The sequence below is a fragment of the Bos indicus genome, chromosome 10 (genome assembly GCF_029378745.1).
Source record: "Bos indicus isolate NIAB-ARS_2022 breed Sahiwal x Tharparkar chromosome 10, NIAB-ARS_B.indTharparkar_mat_pri_1.0, whole genome shotgun sequence".
In the NCBI taxonomy this organism is placed as follows: domain Eukaryota; kingdom Metazoa; phylum Chordata; class Mammalia; order Artiodactyla; family Bovidae; genus Bos; species Bos indicus.
Genome location: NC_091769.1, coordinates 34,100,358 through 34,119,402, shown reverse-complemented (window position 1 = coordinate 34,119,402; position 19,045 = coordinate 34,100,358). Strand labels below are relative to the sequence as shown.

The window sequence follows — 19,045 nt, the reverse complement described above, 5'->3', positions numbered from 1 at the left end:
AAACAAACCCATGCAGCTATGGTCAATTAATCTATGACAAAGAAGGCAAGGCTATACAGTGGAGGAAAGACAGTCATTTCAACAAATGGTGCTGAACAGCTGCAGGTAAAAAAAAACTGAAATTAGAACCTTCTTTAACACCATACACAAAAATAAACTCAAAATGGATTGCATACCTAAATGTAAGATCTGATAGTATAAAACTCTGAGGGAAACGTAGGTAGAACACTCTGAATAAATCACAGCAATGTCTTTTCCTAGCCATCTCCTACAGTAATGGAAATGAAAATAAACAAATGGGACCTAATTAAACTCTAAAACTTCTGTACAGCAAGAGAAAACATAAGAAAAATGAAAAGACAACCCTCAGAATGGGAGAAAATGTTTGCAAAAGATGTGACTGACAAGGGATTAGTCTCCACAATTTATAAACAGCTCATGTGGTTCAATATTTAAAAAAAAAAAAAAAAGCCCAATTAAAAAGTGGGCAGAAGACCTAAATAGATATTTCTCCAGAGAAAAAACACAGATGACCAAGAGGCACATGACAAGATGCACAACATTACTAATTACTAGAGAAATGCAAATCAAAACTACAATGAGAGATACCCTCACACCAGTCAAAATGGCCATCATCAAAAAATCTACAAACAATAAATGTTGGATAGGGTGTAGAGAAAAGGGAACTCTCCTACACTGTTGGTGGGAATGTAAATTAGTACAGCCATTGTGAAAAACAGTATGGAGATTCCTTAGAAAACTAAAAGTAGAGCTACCATATGATCCTGCAATCCCACTCTTGGGTGTATATCCAGAGAAAAGTATGGCTTGGAAGGATACATGCACCCCAATGTTCATTGCAGCATTGCTTACAAATAGCCAACATGTGGAAGCACCCTAAATGTCCATAAACAGAGAAATGGACAAAAAAGGATGTGGTGTATATATATATATGGCCAATGAAATATTACTCAACCACTAAAAAGAATTAGATAATGCCATTTGCAGTGCCATAGGTGGACCTGAAGATTACTAAATGAAGTAAGCCAGACATAGAAAGACAAATATCATATATCACTTATATATGCAGAATCTAAAAAAAAAATTATTAATGAACTTACTTACAAAATAGACCCACAGACTTAGAGAGTGAACTTATGATAACCAGTGAGGAAGGGTGCGGGAAAGGGATAGATTGGGACTTTGGAATTGACATGTACACACTGCTATATTTAAAATAGGTAATCAACAAGGACCTACTATATAGCACAGGGAACACTGCTCAGTATTCTATAATAATGTAAATGGGAAATAATTAGAAAGAGTATATATATATATATAGATGTACACACATATGCATAACTGAATATATTTGCTGAAACTAACAGAACATTGTTAACCAACTATATAATATATAGTTAAAATAAATATTTTATTTATTTTATATAAATAATATTTATATAATTATAAAATAAATAAATATTTTAAAATATAAATATTTTTAAAATTACAATTTGTATATATATATATATATATGACTACCCCCACAGCACAAACAGAGAAAAGGCCATGTGAGGACCCATGGAGTAGGTGCCCATCTACAAGCCAGGAAGAGAACGTCATCGAAACTGTGCTGCCATGTTGATCTTGGACTTCTGACCTCCAGAACTGTAAGATAACAAATTTCTGTTGTTTAAAAAAAACAGTATATGTATAGAGTTTAAAACAGAGCTTGATGTGTGTTACATGCTCAGTAAGTATTAACTGTCACCCTTATTATTACTGGCTTCTTGCCTATGATTATTTCTTAACATAGGAGGAGAGTTTAACAATGAATTTGGCAGTCATGGGTATGATACTGAGGCATTTCCCCAGCTACAACCTTAGCCCACTGGCCCCTAACTTCCTCATTTGGCCCTATCAGTCAAGGTCACCGTCCTTGAAGTTCTACCCAGGTGCATGTTCAGTGGGGACTGAGCTTGGTTAGAGCTTGGCAAGAGGCAGACGCACAAAGCGGATCCCAGTCATGCCTCTGAGACTGTGTAGTACGTCATTGGTAGTTACTTTCCCTTGGTGAGCTTCCAAAAGAATTAAAGGTGTATTTTGGTATTCTATCTCCTGACGAAAATCAGAGTGGCATCTATTAAGACATGACACAGACTCCTCAGATAAGAAAAACCTGAGACATCCCCTTCCCATTGCGATTGGACCTTGTTCTTCTATTACCCCACCCCAAGCTTTCCTACGAGACCCGCAGGTGGAAGACTCTAGAGTGGAGATAAACATCAAGATCAATTTACAGCATAAAAGGAGGCCTAGACTTCATAAGCCTTTGTAGTATGAATCTCATCTTTTTAAAAGAAGATGACATTAAGAAGTGCTAACTACCAAACCAAAGTCTATCATTTAAGTAAAGAGCAATCATTACTTATGACAAAGCTGAGTGTGTTGAAGTATGCCCTGGAAGCAAGAATCACTTTAGATAATGACTCTTCTTGCTTTTTAGAGAACTCATGAGACTCGCCATGCACACTGTGGTGATATGTCATTAAAACCTCCCACGAATGTCACATTCCCTGCTCCTGGCCACAGAAGTCTTGGACCACCTGCAGGTAAGGCAGACTGGCAAGCATCAGGAGTCTCTGAGATGCTGCCTACTCATTAAACAACAGTTATTGGTCCTGTGATGTCCTAGGCCCTGGAGGCCATAAAGGATGTAGGACATTGCTCTGTGGGGCCACTTGCTATCTGTCTGACCTGGAGTAAATAATGCAAATCCCTTTGAACTTTTGTTTCCTTGTCTGGGACATAGCAAGTAAAATAATTTTTTATTAGTTTATTGATTCACTTATTTATTGGCTACACTGGATCTTCACTGCTGTGCATGGGCTTTCTCCAGTTGTGGCCAGCAGGACTACTATCTAGTTGCAGTGTGTGGGCTTCTCATTGCTGGGGCTTCTCTCGTTGAGGAGCATGGGCTCTAGAGCACTCAGCCTCAGTAGTCATGACACACAGGCTTAGTTGTTCTACAGCATATGGGATCTTGGTTCCTGGACCAAAGATTGAACCTGAGTACCCTGCATTGGCACACAAATTCTTAACCACTGGGCCACCAGGGAAGTCCTGGGAGCAAAATACGTATGTGTATTCGTGTATTATTATTAGTGTATTATTTTTGGTGGCACAAGTTACAGAAAAAGCATGACTCAAATGCTTTAACAATCATCTCACCTGTCACCAAGTGCACAGATACGCCATGACCTGGGGCCTGTCTCTGCTTCACTTGGCTCTGGCCTCCTCCATCTGTGTTGGTTTCCTTTACATAGAAGTACCAGGCAAACATCCAGACACCACAGCATCCAGAGCAGGGAGAAGGAATATCTCTTTCCGTGCATGCGTGCTAAGTCACTTCACTTGTATCCAACTCTGTGCGACCCTATGGACTGTAGCCCACCAGGCTTCTCGGTCCATGGGATTTCCCAGGCAAGAATACTGGAGTGGGTTGGCGTTTCCTTCTCCAGGGGATCTTTCCAACCCAGAGATCAAACCTTTGTCAAAAAATCTCTTTTTCTTTACTGAGGAAGTCTTCCCAAATCTCTCACTCCCTTGAATGTGATCACATGACCATCTATGACCCAGGCACTGGTGACAGATGTCATGAATGGTTTAAAGTACTCAGCAGCTACCCCTGGGCTGAGGGCAGACTCACCCTCCCCAAAGATAGGGTAATCAGAGGACAAAAACCTAAAGGTTTATATGGATGAGGAAGAAGCAGTAGCTGGATGGTATGGCAACCAGTGGTGTTTATTATATCACCCCACAAAGTTCTTGGGATAAACAGATGAGATGATGGATGAAAATGGCCTACTTGGTGCTTGGCACATGGAAATAATAGCAGCTGACATTTCTGAGGACTTAAAATGTGCCAGGCACTTTATATGAATTCTCTGATTTAATCCGTGCCCTGTGAGGTAGGAGCCATTATTGTGCCCATTTTACAGATATGGAGACTGGAGCCCAGATGAGTTAAGTAACTTGATCAAGGCAGACAGAATCTGCATTTAAACCTGAGCACTCTGACTTTAAGTCCTGCTCTCCATTCTCTAAGATTTACTGCACTGAAACGAAAGTCAAATTCATCACCACATCTCTGCCTTAATCTCCAGATATGTGTACACTCTGAGTTCAGTGGGATTCACACACGTAAAAAAATTAGAGAGCAATATAATATAGCAGCTAGTGACAATCTCTGAGGTTTAAGAGAGGAAGGATGTAACTGGTTCACACAGAGAAAACAGCAGAGGGTGACACTGCCAGGAAGGCAGCAGAAGACAGGCCTCTATGGAGGCGTGAGTTTGGGAGGCAATGGAGAGCATTCCAGACTGACGTAGCAGCTTGGAGCTTTCAAGAATAAAAGGCTACTCTTATATGACCTAAGCAAAGGACAGTGGACTCCAGAGTGAATCCACTCTGTGGAGGAATAGAGAAGCAGAGCAGGGCTCTGGCCACAATATCTGCTATAGATTTGGGCTGCACCAAAGGTGGTGCTAGAGTTCAAACTCAAGGTAGCAGTGCACCTATCCTGGCCTCCGCAACCCCTCCGCTCCCCAAGAATCACATCCCTGTGCCTGCACTTTGGGTACCCAAGCCTTCTGAATGACTGGAGACCCATACCTAAACCTCACATTCTCATGAAGTGTACTGTAGGTTCCAGAGCAGAGAGGACATTAGTATGTTGATGGAATGCCATCCTCTGAATGGAATTTCCAAGAGGAATCTGACTTGAGGGAGAGGATTTCTCTCTATTTCTTACACCACTTGCTGCAGCACCAACTTTCATGCCAAGAAGGACCTCCTAAGATCATGTTCTGGGCAGGGTGTCTGGTCACATACTCAAAAATTGATGTTTTTGAATCAAATCACTGTGTCTACATCCTACTTAGAGTCTTGTTGCTAATTGTTCAGTCACTAAGTTGTGTCTGACTCTCTGTGACCCCATGGACTGTAGCACACCAGGCTTCCCTGTCCTTCGTCAACTTCTGGAGTTTGCTTAAACTCATGTCCATTGAGTCAATAATTTCATCCAACCATCTCATTCTCTCTTGCCCTCTTCCTCTCCTGCCTTTAATCTTTCCCAGCATCAGGGTCTTTTCCAACGAGTTGGCTCTTCGCATCATGTGGCCAAAGTATTGGAGCTTCAGCTTCAGTCCTTCCAAGGAATCTTCAGGGTTGATTTCCTCTAGGACTGACTGGTTTGATCTCCTTGCAGTCCAGGGGACTCTCAAGAGTCTTCTCCAGCACCACAGTTCAAAAGCATCAATTCTTTGGCACTCAGCCTTCTTCATGGTCCAGCTCTCACATCTGTATATGACTACAGGAGAAGCCATAGCTTTGATTATCAGTTTCTTATTTATTGCCTTTTACCTTATTTAGTCTTCAAATTACTTCCCAAATTCCTCTGTAATCTGATATGTAGGCAACAGGTAACTTTCTAGCTTAATAAAATAGATTCAAGTTGGGACAGAATGGTCTTTGGAGTGAGTGATTGAGTTCAAATTGCAGCAAGGTCATTTACCCCTGGGTGCCTCTGGAGCACAGAATGAGCTTCTGAGGCAAAGACCACACATGCACAATAGCACGATACCCTATCCTGACAATGAGCAAAGTATAAGGAAGGTGTCTGGATCATTGTCTGGCTATAATTGGTGTTGTAAATGTTAGTTTTTTATTCGCCTCTGTCCTTTTCCCTTTATAGGGGGTGGGAGGAATGATCAAAGGAGTAAAAGCAAAAGAGCCTGTATGTCGTTTTCAGGATACCTGATTATACCACCAAGTTGCTGGATATGCCCTGGGGTGAGATGTATACCTTCTCTGGTTCCATTTTCTCATCTACAAAAAGAGAAGGTTGAAGATGATATTTTTCGAGATGATATTTTTATTATATATTAATCTGCATTCCCCAAGTGCAGAGTCACAGGAATTCCCCTAATTCATCTGTCTCATCTCGATTCCAGACTCATCTTCCCCAACTGGGTGTGCCCCAGTTTCTTTCCTTTCAACTTGGCCTGCAGGATCCTTCCTGCCTCATATCAGTTGTGAACTGGCTATTATCAAAGACTAACAAGTACCTACTGCCCACTTAGGGATAGGGCATGGCAGGCCCCAGCAATGGTGATCTCAGACCCGTCTAGACATTGACAGCAAGGCACTTGATAGCAAGATGTCAGGGGAAAGGAATGTGAAGTCACCTCACCCTGTGGTTTGCAAACTGTGTACCTCAGGGACCTGGAGGTTCCTCAGTGCCCCTGGAAGCTGAGAGGACAGGGAGACAGTAACAAATGGGCCTTTCAAACCAGAGTGGGTTCACCTCCGATTCATTCACTTCCCAATTTTCAGCAGATGTTTCTTCTGGAAGAAGAATCTAGTGGCAAAAAAGGAAAGAAATTCTTGAAAGTCATCAATTTCATCTTACCCTTTTATTATATAGATAAGGAACTATAATTCATATTTCCAAAACCTCAGAATGAGTCCCATCCCCTTCATATCCAGATCTTGCACTTTCAGGGAAGTTATCCTAAGAAAGTAATTGTGAATTTCTGAGTTTCAAGAATGTTCATCCTACTACGGTTTAAAATAGGGGAAAAAATTGGAAGCAACAGCAAGAGAGGGGTAATTGGACAAGTACTGGTACAGTTTCAAACACATAATATTGGGATATCCCATATATCATAGAAAGAAATTCCTTATATGGAAAATGTGCTCATGATATATTGATAAGTGCAGCACGCACGTGCACACACACACATGTGTTGTTCTGCCTCTGCCTCCATGTCATAGGAAGACTTTCTGGGAGCCTCTAAATGGGGCCTTGTTTTGCTTGTGGTGGTGTTCAGTTGCTGTGCACATTCAGCTGTCCCTTCTCACTGTAGACTGACATTTGCTGTACATAGGAAGTCTGCTGGGTCCTTGGCTAAAACAGATAACTCTAAGTCACATTTCCCCCGATCCTAAAGCAGCCCTCTGTGTGTCCAGAGCTATACAGTCTTTCTTAAATGATTCCATCCATTTCTGACCATCACTGTCTATCCAGCAGCTCTCAAGTTCAGTTCTTCAGCCAGAACTAGAATGGACACTCCAGAACCTTCCGTCTTCTATTTCTGCTTTTACTTATTCTGCCTCTCATTAAAAGAAGAAAAAAGAAAAACCGAGCTCCTCACTGTCTCTCAATTTATAACAGTAAGTATTTGCATGTACAGAAATCAAGGAAATTGCAAAAGGAATACGTCAAGTCTGTATATTGTCACCCTGCTTATTTAACTTATATGCAGAGTACATCATGCAAAATGCCAGCTGGATGAAGCACAAGCTGGAATCAAGATTACCACGAGAAATATCAATAACTTTAGATATGCAGATGACACCACCCTAATGGTAGAAAGTGAAGAGGAACTAAAGAGCGTCTTGATGAAGGTGAAAGAGGAGAGTGAAAAAGCTGGCTTAAACCTGAATTTTAAAAAAACTAAGATAATGGCATCTGGTCCCATCACTTCATGGCAAATAGATGGGGTCAGTGACAGACTTTATTTCCCTGGGTTACAAAATTACTGCAGATGGTGATTGCAGCCATGAAATTAAAAGATGCTTGCTTCTTGGAAGAAAAGCTATAACCAACCTAGACAGCATATTAAAAAGCAGAGACATTACTTTGCCAACAAAGGTCCATCTAGTCAAAGCTATGGTTTTTCCAGTAGTCATTTATGGATGTGAGAGTTGGACCATAAAGAAGGCTGAGCACTGATGCTTTTGAACCGTGGTGTTGGAAAAGACTCTTGAGAGTCCCTTGGACTTCAGGGAGATCAAACCAGACAATCCTAAAGAAAATTAACCCTGCATATTCCTTGGAAGAACTGATGCTGAAGCTGAAGCTCCAATACTGATGTGATGAGCTGACTCATTAGAAAAGACCTTGATGCTGGGAAAGATTGAAGGCAGGAGAAGAAGGGGACAACAGAGGCTGAGATGGTTGGATGGCATCACTGATTCGGTGGATATGGGTCTGAGCAAGCTCCAGAAGATAGTGAAGGACAAGGAAGCCTAGCATGCTGCAGTCCATGGGGGTCCCAAAGAGTCAGACATGACTGAGTGACTGAACAACAAAATCAAGGAAAACAGGTAGTGGAATGTGTTTAGGGATTGGGAATGTGTGACGGACAGAATATTGCCCCCCTTAAAATGTGACTGCTGGAATCTGTGAATCTGCTACTTTACATGGCAAAAGGGACTTTGCAGATGGAGATAAAGGGTCTTGAGATGGGGAGATTATCCTGGTTGGCCCAGTGTAATCACAAGGGTTTTTTTAAGAGCGGGCAAGAGGGACAAAGTCAGAGGAAGTGGATATGATGGTGGAAGTAGAGATTGGAGTGCTGAACTTTGAAGGTAGAGGAAGGGACCACAGCCAAGGAGTTCTGGCAACTTCTAGAAGCTGGAAAGGAAAGAAAACCTGATCTTCCCCTGGAGCCTCCATAAGGAAAGTAGTTCTATCAGCATCTTGATTTTAGCTCCATAGGGCTCCTTTGGAGCTCCTTTCAGTCTTTTTTTTTTTTTTTTTTTTGGATTTAAAAATTCATTTATTTTGTTTTCATTCTTTTTTTTCTCAAGGAAAATTTTCAAAATATTATTAAAGTATAGTTGATTTGGAAGGAAAGTTATGACCAACCTAGATAGCATATTCAAAAGCATAAACATTACTTTGCTAACAAAGGGCCGTCTAGTCAAGGCTATGGTTTTCCCAGTGGTCATGTATGGATATGAGAGTTGGACTGTGAAGAAAGCTGAGCGCAGAAGAATTGATGCTTTTGAACTGTGATGTTGGAGAAGACTCTTGAGAGTCCCTTGGACTGCAAGGAGATCCAACCAGTCCATCCTAAAGGAGATCAGTCCTGTGTTCATTGGAAGGACTGATGCTAAAGCTGAAACTCCAGTACTTTGGCCACCTCATGCGAAGAGTTGACTCATTGGAAAAGACTCTGATGCTGGGAGGGATTGGGGGCAGGAGGAGAAGGGGACGACAGAGGATGAGATGGCTGGATGGCATCACCAACTCGATGGACGTGAGTTTGAGTGAATTCCAGGAGTTGGTGATGGACAGGGAGGCCTGGCGTGCTGCAATTCATGGGGTCTCAAAGAGTCGGACAGGACTGAGCGACTGAACTGAACTGAACTGAACTGATAGTTGATTTACAATGTTGTGTTAATTTCTGCTGTACAGCAGGGTGACTCAGTTATCCATATATATTCTTTAGTTATATTCTTTTACATTATGGTTTACCACAGGATATTGAATATAATTCCTTGTGCCCTGCAATAGGACCTTGTTTTTTACCCATTCTAGGTACAGTAATTTGCATTTACTAATCATGAACTCCCAATCCTTCCCTTTCCCCACCTCCTCCCACTTGGCAACCACAAGTTTGTTCTCTATATCTATGAGACTATTTCTGTTTTGTAGATAAATTCAGTTGTGTCATATTTTAGATCCCACATATAAGTAATATCATATGGTATTTGTCTTTCTAATTTACTTTGCTTGGTATAATAATCTCTAGTTGCATTCATGTTGGTGCAAATGGCATTATTTCATTCTTTTTTATAGCTGAGTAATATCCCCTTCCCTAGTAGCTCAGTGGTAAAGAATTTGCCTGCAATGCGGGAGACCTGGGTTTGATCCCTGGGTCAGGAAGATCCCGTGGAGAAGGGAATGGCTACCCATTCCAGTGTTCTTTCCTGGAGAATTTCATGGACAGAAGAGCCTAATGGGCTACAGCCCATGGGATCACAGAGTTGGACACGACTGAGCAACTTATACTTAACTTATTATCCCATTATATATTTTTACCACATCTTCTTTATCCATTATATGTTGATGGACGTTTAGGTTGTTTCCATGTCTTGGCTATTGTAAACAGTGCTGCTATAAACATAAGGACATGTGAATCTTTTTGAATTATAGTTTTCTCTGGGTATATTTCCAGGAGTAGGATTGCTGGATCATATGGCAACTCTGTTTTCAGTTTTTTGAGGAACCACCATACTGTTTTCCATAATGGCTGCACCAATTTACATTCCCAAAAACAGGGTAAGAGGGGTTTGCCATACCCTCTTCAACATTTACTACTTGTAGAGTTTTTAAGGATGGCCATTATGATCAGTGTGAGGTGGTACCTCACTGTATTTTTGATGTGTATTTCTGTAAGAATTAATGATGATGAGTATCTTTTCATGTACCTATTGGTCATCTGTATGTCTTCTTTGCAGAAATATCTATTTGGGTCTTCTGCCCATTTTTGATTGAGTTTTCTGTTTTTTTGATATTGAGTCACATGAGCTATTTGTATATTTTGGAAATTAAGCCCTTGTTGGTCACATCATTTGCAAATATTTTCTTCCAGTCCATAGGTTGTCCTTTTGTTTATGGTTTCCTTTGCTGTACAAAAGCTTGTAAGTTTGAATAAATCCCATTTGTTTATTTTTATTTTATTTCTACTGCCTTGGGAGACTGACCTAAGAAAACATTGGTACAATTTATGTTAAAGAATGTTTTGCCTATATTCTCTTCTAGGATTTTTATGGTGACATGTCTTTTATTTAAGTTTTTAAGTCATTTTGAGTTTATTTTTGTGTATGGTGTGAGGGTGTGTGCTAACTTCATTGATTTAAAGTTGGCTGTCCAACTTTTTCAACACCACTTGCTGAAGAGACTGTCTTTTCCCCATTGCATATTCTTGCCTCCTTTGTCAAAGATTCAGTCAGTTCAGTCGCTCAGTCGTGTCTGATTCTTTGCAACCCCATGAATCGCGGCACGCCAGGCCTCCCTGTCCATCACCAATTCCCAGAGTTCACTCAGACTCACGTCCGTTGAGTCAGTGATGCCATCCAGCCATCTCATCCTCTGTCGTCCCCTTCTCCTCCTGCCCCCAGTCCTTCCCAGCATCAGATTAATTGACCATAAATGTGTGGGTTTATTTCTGGGCTCTCTATTATGTCCCATTGATCTATACATATATTTTACAAATATCATTGTATTTTGATTACTATAGCTTTGTAGTATTGTCTGAAGTCTTGGAGGGTTATGCCTCCTGCTTTCTTCTTTTTTCTAAGGATTACTTCTGCAATTCTGGATCTTTTGTGGCCCTGTGTAAAAATTTTAGGATTATTAGTTCTAGTTCTGTGAAAAATGTCATGGATAATTTGTTAGAGATCACATTAAATTTGTAGATTGCTTTGAATAATATGGTCATTTTAACAATATTAATTCTTCCAATCCAAACTTCCCTGATGGTCCATGGTTAAGACTCCATGCTTCAATTGCTGGGGACATGGGTTTGATCTCTGATTGGGGAGCTAGGATCTCGCATGCCACGAGGTGCAACCAAAAAAACACAAAAAGACTCTAGTTAATTCTTGAAGTCCAAGAACATGGGATATCTTTCCATTTCTTTGAGTCATCTTCAATTTTCTTTACTAATACTTTGTAGTTCTCAGCATATAAGTCATTCACCTCCTTGATGAGGTTTATTTGTAAGTATTTTTTGATGTGATTTTAAAAGGAATTGTTTTTTTACATCCCCTTTCTGTTATTTTATTGTTAATATAAAGAAATGCAACTAATTTCTGTATGTTAATCTTGTATCCTGCTTCCTCACTGAATTCGTTTATCGGTTCTAGTAATTTTCGTGTTTTTTATATATAGTATCATGTCCTCTGCATGAAATGATGACTTTACCTCTTTTCTACCAATTCGAATACCTTTTATTTCTTTTTCTTATCTGATTGCTATGACTAGGACTTCCAATAGTATGTTAAAGAGAAGTGAACATCCTTGTCTTATTCCAGATTTTAGCCAGAAGGCTTTTAGCTTTTCATCATTGAGTATTATATTGGCTGTGAGATTGCCATAAATAGCTTTTATTATGTTGAGATGTTTTCCCTGTGCTCATTTTGGTAAGAGTTTTTATCATGAATGTATTTGAATTTTATTGAATGCTTTTCCTGCATCTGTTGAGTTGATCATGCGGTTTTCATCTTTTATTGATGTAGAATATCACACTAATTGATTTGCGTATGTTGAACCACACTTGTGTCCTTGGGGTGAATCCAACTTGGGTGTGGGGTATGATTTTTCTAATGTGTTGTTGAATTCTCTTTGCTAATATTTTGTTGAGGATTTTTGCATCTATATTCATCAGAGATATTGGAATGATGTTATTTTTTATTTGATTCGTACCTGTAGCAACAGCCATGCCCTTCATGAAATACAAGGTGAGAGGAAGTGCAGATAAGACAGGAAAGGGTTATTGATTTCTTTCTTTTCCAGATAAACTTTATGGCAAGCAACTTTTTGGCACCTATCCTATGGTGGCTGACCTGCAAATCAGAGTGTGCTTGGATTCCAGACAGCAGAGTTTTGTGTGCTTTCTCCCGGCAAAATGGGCAACCTTGGTTCAGAGAGGGATGAAATCCTGAATACCAAGGACAGAAAGGACTTTTGTTTTAGACAATCTTTTGAAATCCTAATTTCCTTTAGCCCTTGTCCTATCCATGTCACTCAACAATGACTTGCTGTTCAGAAAGAGCTCCATCTGCCAAAAACACTGGGTCTTGAGAGTCTAAATCAAAAGCCAAGCCCTGACTCTCAGATGCCTACCAACCTTAGTAAAGTCATGGTGTAACAAATATTAAGACTGCTGTCAACCTCAGGCAGCTCAACCCCCTGCCTCCAAGTGACAAGAGAAAAAACACAAGACTGTTCAGAGGAAAAACTCTTTCCCTGGAGGATGAAATAGGATGGGGCATAGCTAAGCTTTCAAGAAACTGAACCTATCGTGATTCTTTGTAACAGGAGCTGGAAAGTAGGCAAGGCTTCCTACTTGATGTGTCTCCACGTAGTTCATCTCCAGCCCCCATTTTATAGGCATCTTGGATGGTTGGCCATCTAACCCTTCCTGTGTGGGTTCCAGTGTTTGTAAGGGCAGGATTTAGCATGTACTCTTGGGGCTGGTAGGCTTCCTTTGTGGCTCAGATGGTAAAGAATCCACCTGCAAAGCAGGAGACCAGGGTTCAATTTCTGGATCAGGAAGATTCCCTGTAGAAGGGCATGGCAACCCACTCCAGTATTCTTGCTTAGAGAATTCCATGGACGGAGGAGTCTGGCAGGCCACAGAGATAAGCACGACTAAAGCGATTTAACACACACACATGTACTTGGGGCTGGCGGAGATCCTAGACATCACATTAGACAGAAGGGTAAAATAAGAAGGGGTCCTCAGATGCCTTGGAAGAGTAAAAGGAAAGGTGAGACACTGATGGAAATAGCAAGGAAGGGAAATCGATGTGTCACCTGTGAGTCTTCCAGAAAGGCTGAGAAACAGGAAAAGAAGCAGCACCATTGAGTCAAGAACTTTGCAGCATGCAATTGCTCTATGTTGAGAACAAGGTAGGCAAGAGTCCCTTCTTCTTCAGTGTCCAAATCTGCATCAGAAGCTGTAGGCATACTATGTGGGACAACAAGGAGGGGGGATCCTGGGAACCCTGGCTTTCTGGGATGTTCCAGGAAAGGAGGGAAACTGAGGAACTAGACAGAATAATCTAAACACCAGAAGTCAGAATCAGTCTTCACTCCCAAGTTGACAGGTTAGACCAAACGACTAAACTCATATTAGCACCTCAGAAAGATATCCACACCTGTTGAGGGTAATTTTAAGACTGGAGTACAGTTCCATTAGTAACTCAGTTATGAGATTTTTATTTGGAGTATAATGATGAGCTAAAACTCTATTTGCACAAATGAACAAACAAGCAAACAAATCAGAGCTCTCGGGTTGTAGTAAGAAAGCCTGAAGGAATAATGCTTGAATCACTTGATACAACAATTTCCTGTTTTTTCCCCAAGAGAAGACCAAAGTCTCCAGACAAGGAATCATGGGGAAGAAATCATAGTAGGAACTGCATTTTTAGCCCAGTCTGCTAAGGAAACATTCACAGATGCAGGCACACACGTACACAAGAGATGAGGTACATGTTATCTGAGAAGTGACATAATAAGGTAACAAGGTCAGGACCTTGCATTAATAGCATTAATAGCACATTGACAATAGTTATACTTTCACTTTTCATATAGCTCAAAGTGAAAACATGAGCCTGAAGAAGTCTTAATTGTGTGGCTTTCCCTCCCCTAACCAATGGCCAAATCTTTTCAGAGGCAGTTCTAGTTTGAGCTCTAGAGGAGCAGTGTCACTTGACCAAAATTTTGATCCTTTGATGCTCTGTTTTACAACTTGTGGTTGATAAGACTGCTAAAAGCTCAACACTTCATTAAGGCCATGAACAATATGGTTAGTTCTGGTTACTGATCCTCTTTACTGCACCTAGAATTTTCTAATAGGTTATAGCCAACGAACTCAACTGTTTTGGGTGCCAAATCTAATATATCATGAGTGGGAGGTGTAACAAAATGATGATAAGCTTGGGCTCCAAAATCACACTGAATTGAAATCCAGCTTCACATTTTACTAGTTGTGTGTTTGGGGTGAGTCACTTAACCTTTTTCAGCCTGAAACCTCCCACGACCCCACCAGCTATATAAAGTGAGAACAACCATGGTAAATCATCATAAAGTCTTTTTGCAAGGATGATGTGAAATAATGTGTACTTATTTCTTGGCTCAGTGCTTGACATGTAGGAAGTGCTCAATATGTCAGCTCATAGAATCAGCATGAGGAATCTAGGATAAACAGAAAAAAATAAAAAACATTCTGTTTGATCGTAGAATCCAGCTCAGCGTAGCTTAAGATGTAAGTTGGCCCCTTTTGGTTTACTTTGTTGGTTGTTTTCACTGCTGACCCATTGTTCCCGGTAGTCTAACCTGCTTTCTGCAATAGACCAAGGACTGCCAGATCCTTTCTGGCTGGGTCTCTGAGTACTCTAGTACCAAGTCCAGGTCGAATTTGATTTTCCCCTACACCAGCAGCCACTTGGTCAGTAAATACTCTGTTTTTGGTTCCTCCAAGCTAGGCCCTGTGTCCTTGAATGGCCCTGCAAAGCCCCTAGTTTTATTTCTCAGCCCCAGGCAAACCTCCACTTTCCTTGCCATTTCTCACCTCACCGTCCTACAGGTCACCTTTCATATGCCTGCCTACTGTATGTTCATAAGGGACAGAGGGGGCTCCTCCTTGAAACTCACTTTTCCCCTTATTTTATACCAACATCTCCCTAGAGCCAGAAACCACTGCTCTCTCAGAGCCAGGAAAGAGCACTCTCTCTCTCATGAAGGAACCAGGCTCACTCCCAGGGCCGACTCATCCAGGAGGTTCGGGGCTGAGAGATTGTAATACTCAGAGGCACCCACAGAAAGGTTTTCATTAGTTTTAAAAACCAAAGATTGTATGTGTAATAATGAATCTGATCTGGAGTCTATTCAGCTTTATGCCAATGCAATCATAAAATTTATTTTAAAATATATTTGTACGGAGGAAGGAGCCCCCAGATATCACACTGTGGCCCTACCACTCCTGCTTAGTTTAAAGTGGTCCAAGCTGGAGCAACCTGGGGCAAACTCACCCACCTGGACCCCACCTCCTGCATGATCCATGTGCTTCCTCTGGCTGGTACAGAACAAAAGTCACCGCAATTTAGATTTTTAATAGGGTTTTATTATATAGCACAAGGAACTATACTATTTTGCAATAACCTATAAGGGAAAAGAATCTGAAAAACAGATATATATATATATATATGGGTGTAACTGAATCTCTGTGCTGTATATCTGAAACTAACACAACATTGTAAATCAATTATACTTCAGATTTTTAGAAAAGAGGAATTTTTAAGCAATTGCAACATTGATAATATAGAACTTGTCTATTTCCATAACAAGTCTAACCCAGACTTCTTCACACTTCCATCCAAAGACAGGCAATGTCAGAGCAATAACACTGCCTTGGGAATGCACCTGCATGAGCCAAATTGAGAGCCAGCATGAGGTAACCTTCCTCAGGAAGCAAAACCTCATTTCTGGGGACTTGAAAATCACACATAAATGGGCACTGATTGCATTTATCACAACATATGGCAATCTTTTTCACTGATTGATTTAATTTAAAAATCAATTAAGCTGAACACTTGGTTGACTGCCTTGGTTGACAGTTAGGTCTCTATTTATACTTATGAAGCCACCAGGCTGACTCCCCCAGCTGCACACACAGTTTAGAGGGAAGTTTTCTAGTTTGATGCAAGGTGCAGAAACAAAACAACACAAAATAAAAAGATGGTTTTCTGTTACAGTAAATTTTAGCTATCATTTGAATGAACGCCAAGAAATTACTTCAATCAAAGTGTTTGAGTCTGTTGCCAATTAGATATGGTGGCAGATCAATCTTGATCAATACTTGGAGGAAATGTAAGCCTTCACCTTTGTTTTTTAATCAATGCATTTCTAATTTTTAAGTTGCGCTCTTGGGTGTGACTTGATTATTTGTGAAACACCATCTCTTTAGCCAGGGGACACAGGGGTTAAGTCTGCCTACAAGATTAAGTCACACTCCTCTTTAGTTGGGCTCACTTCTACCTCTACATCCAGAGGCAATGTCAGAGTCAGGCAAGTCAGACTATTCCATCCCAATATAACTTTCCTAGGCGTGTTATCTGCCTTTGAGAGTTTCACTCTCTGTTCCCACAACAGAGAATCCTACTGAATAAAAAGACACAACACCCCATGTGGGATGGAAAACTAGGCTTTGGCATAGGGGAGTGTGCTGGGGTAACCAACACTGTCAGATCAATTGGTAAAAATGTTTGTAAGTTGTGTATGAAGCAGCCTACTTTAGTATTTCTTAAATATGACCCCTTTTAAAGGGGGAAAAAAAAAAGTCTTCTAGACCCTTAAGGACTAAGCATGTAATTTACAATTATTTTCTCCATTGCTCACATGCAAGTGTCTTTATTAATACTCAGGAGTTTTCATTTCAATACTATGCTTATCACAGCACTTTTTTGAATACATATTAAACAGTTTTTGTACTCAGAAAACCACATCCTTTGGTTGGTCCAGGCCATTTGAATCTTTCTATTAACTGGGTTTTTTTTTTTTTTTTTCAAGCTTTTACCTGTGTCTTTGTAGGTGTTAAGTGATTAAGTAGTATTAGTGCTAGAGTGGTGCTGGGTGCACAATAGGGGTTTTAAAAATAGCAGTTGCATTACTAAACTAGTTTTAGCTTTACAACTGTTGCTGTTCTGATTGCAGGGCAGCCATTTGAAAAGAAGCTCAGTATTGAATGGTAATTAACTCAGCCCTCTGCAGTGGTGCTCAGCTCAAGCACCCAAAGGCAAACTTGGGAAGTAGCCTTAATTGAATCACATCTAAAGTGGAGCAAGGGATTCAAGGAGCTCACAGGGGATTCTTCAAGATGAGAAACCTCTCAGTTTCTGCAAAGGCAGTGAGATTGTCAGACTTGAGAGCCTTATTTATGTATCGGCAGGGAGTGGGGGAGAATTGGAGTAAGTTCCTGTGTTTAGTTAACGCAAAGCCCTTGGCTCTGCTTTTTCCTTACCTCTGCATCTCCCTTGTCTCTGAGACACTGGCCTCACCTCACCTCTTCTCGTCCCTCACTTCTCTGTGGTTCACAGTTCATCTCATCCTTTATATCTTAACCCATACCTCACTTCCTTTGAGAAGTCAGCTCCCCATCAACCAAGACGAGGGCAGGTATCCCTTCAATGTGGCAAAACATTCACCTCATGTCCCTGTAACCAGGCACTAAAAACATCAGTGTGTCCACAGTGGTCAGTCCATGCCAGGCATAAACCACGTCATGTAATCATTAGCAAAACTGCATAAGTAGGGCTTGTTTGTACCCATTTTTACAGATACAGAAACTGAGGCTAGAAAAGTTAACTTGCAAAGGAAGCATGAGGACTGAAATTCAAAATCAGTCTAACTCCAAAGCTCACACTTTGAACTGCTGTGCTATTCTGCCTCCCAAGTATTTGTGGAAAACATACTGTTTGATTTATATATGAACTTGAACAAATCAGTTTCACTGACAAGTTACCTTTCCTGGTCTCAGCCTCTGTTGTTTTTTTTTTTTTTTTAAAGCCATTTGGGCCAGCATCAGAAAGCAAGAAATTCTATGTCAGAATGATTCAAAATAGGATTTATTGATGGACTAGATGCTTGCACACAATACAAAAATAAAAGTTACAGAAGGGGAAACAATGGAAAGCAACAGTCCCCCTACTCAGAGTCACCTAGTTCCCCATTCCCAGAGATAACTATTGAGATGTATTATTATCATGAGAGGAAGCCTTGGAACTGCATTTTGTATAATATGATCCCATCCAACTGATGGATCAATTTTAGGGGTCCTGATCTGCATTAGTTTTTTAATACCATTTTAAAAATTTTTGAAAGGATAGTGTTTCACACAACTTGTGTTTCAGTTTGACGCATAGCACAAATGTACATCTGAGTCACAGAGTGTAAAATGTGATATTACACTTCTCACCATGGAGTAATACTAAAAACTGTTTGACAGCCACCAACTGGGCAGACCCAGAAGCTGAAAATTATGAAGGTCCCTTCCATGGAGAACCTCCTGCCCTTACTTCCCATGAGTTACTTTGGAATTCAGCAGCCAGACTCAGTAAAGCACAATTTGGATCCCTTCCCTCCTTCAAAGTTTTCCAGGGACCCCCCATCTCCCTAAGAGCAAAATCCATGAGACAACATATATCTCTATTTGTTTGTTAATATCCTGAAACAATTCCGAAATCAAATGAAAAATATGGGCTCCATGATGTAAAGAAATATGACTTGTAAGGGAGATTGGGCCTCTGGTAAGGGACTTCAACAAAGACAAGCAGCATCCTTCAGCTGAAAACAAAAGTGCATATGCACAGAGTCTAGGTATAGGGTGATTTATCTTAAAATATCATTTACATGACATTCATCAAACTCCCTATGGAGAATCCTGGGGATACCTGAGGAAGACAG

The 19,045-nt window shown here is 40.6% G+C and overlaps 1 protein-coding gene across 1 annotated transcript in view; it reads left to right on the top strand.

Moving 5' to 3' along the window:
* Positions 1–19,045, top strand: part of RASGRP1 (RAS guanyl releasing protein 1) — a 178,280-nt gene that overhangs the window by 73,973 nt on the left and 85,262 nt on the right. The window contains exons 2-3 of the mRNA XM_019968493.2: positions 1,551–1,670; positions 2,507–2,612. The gene's annotated coding sequence lies outside the window, so the exon portion shown is untranslated. The remainder of the gene's footprint in view (positions 1–1,550; positions 1,671–2,506; positions 2,613–19,045) is intronic.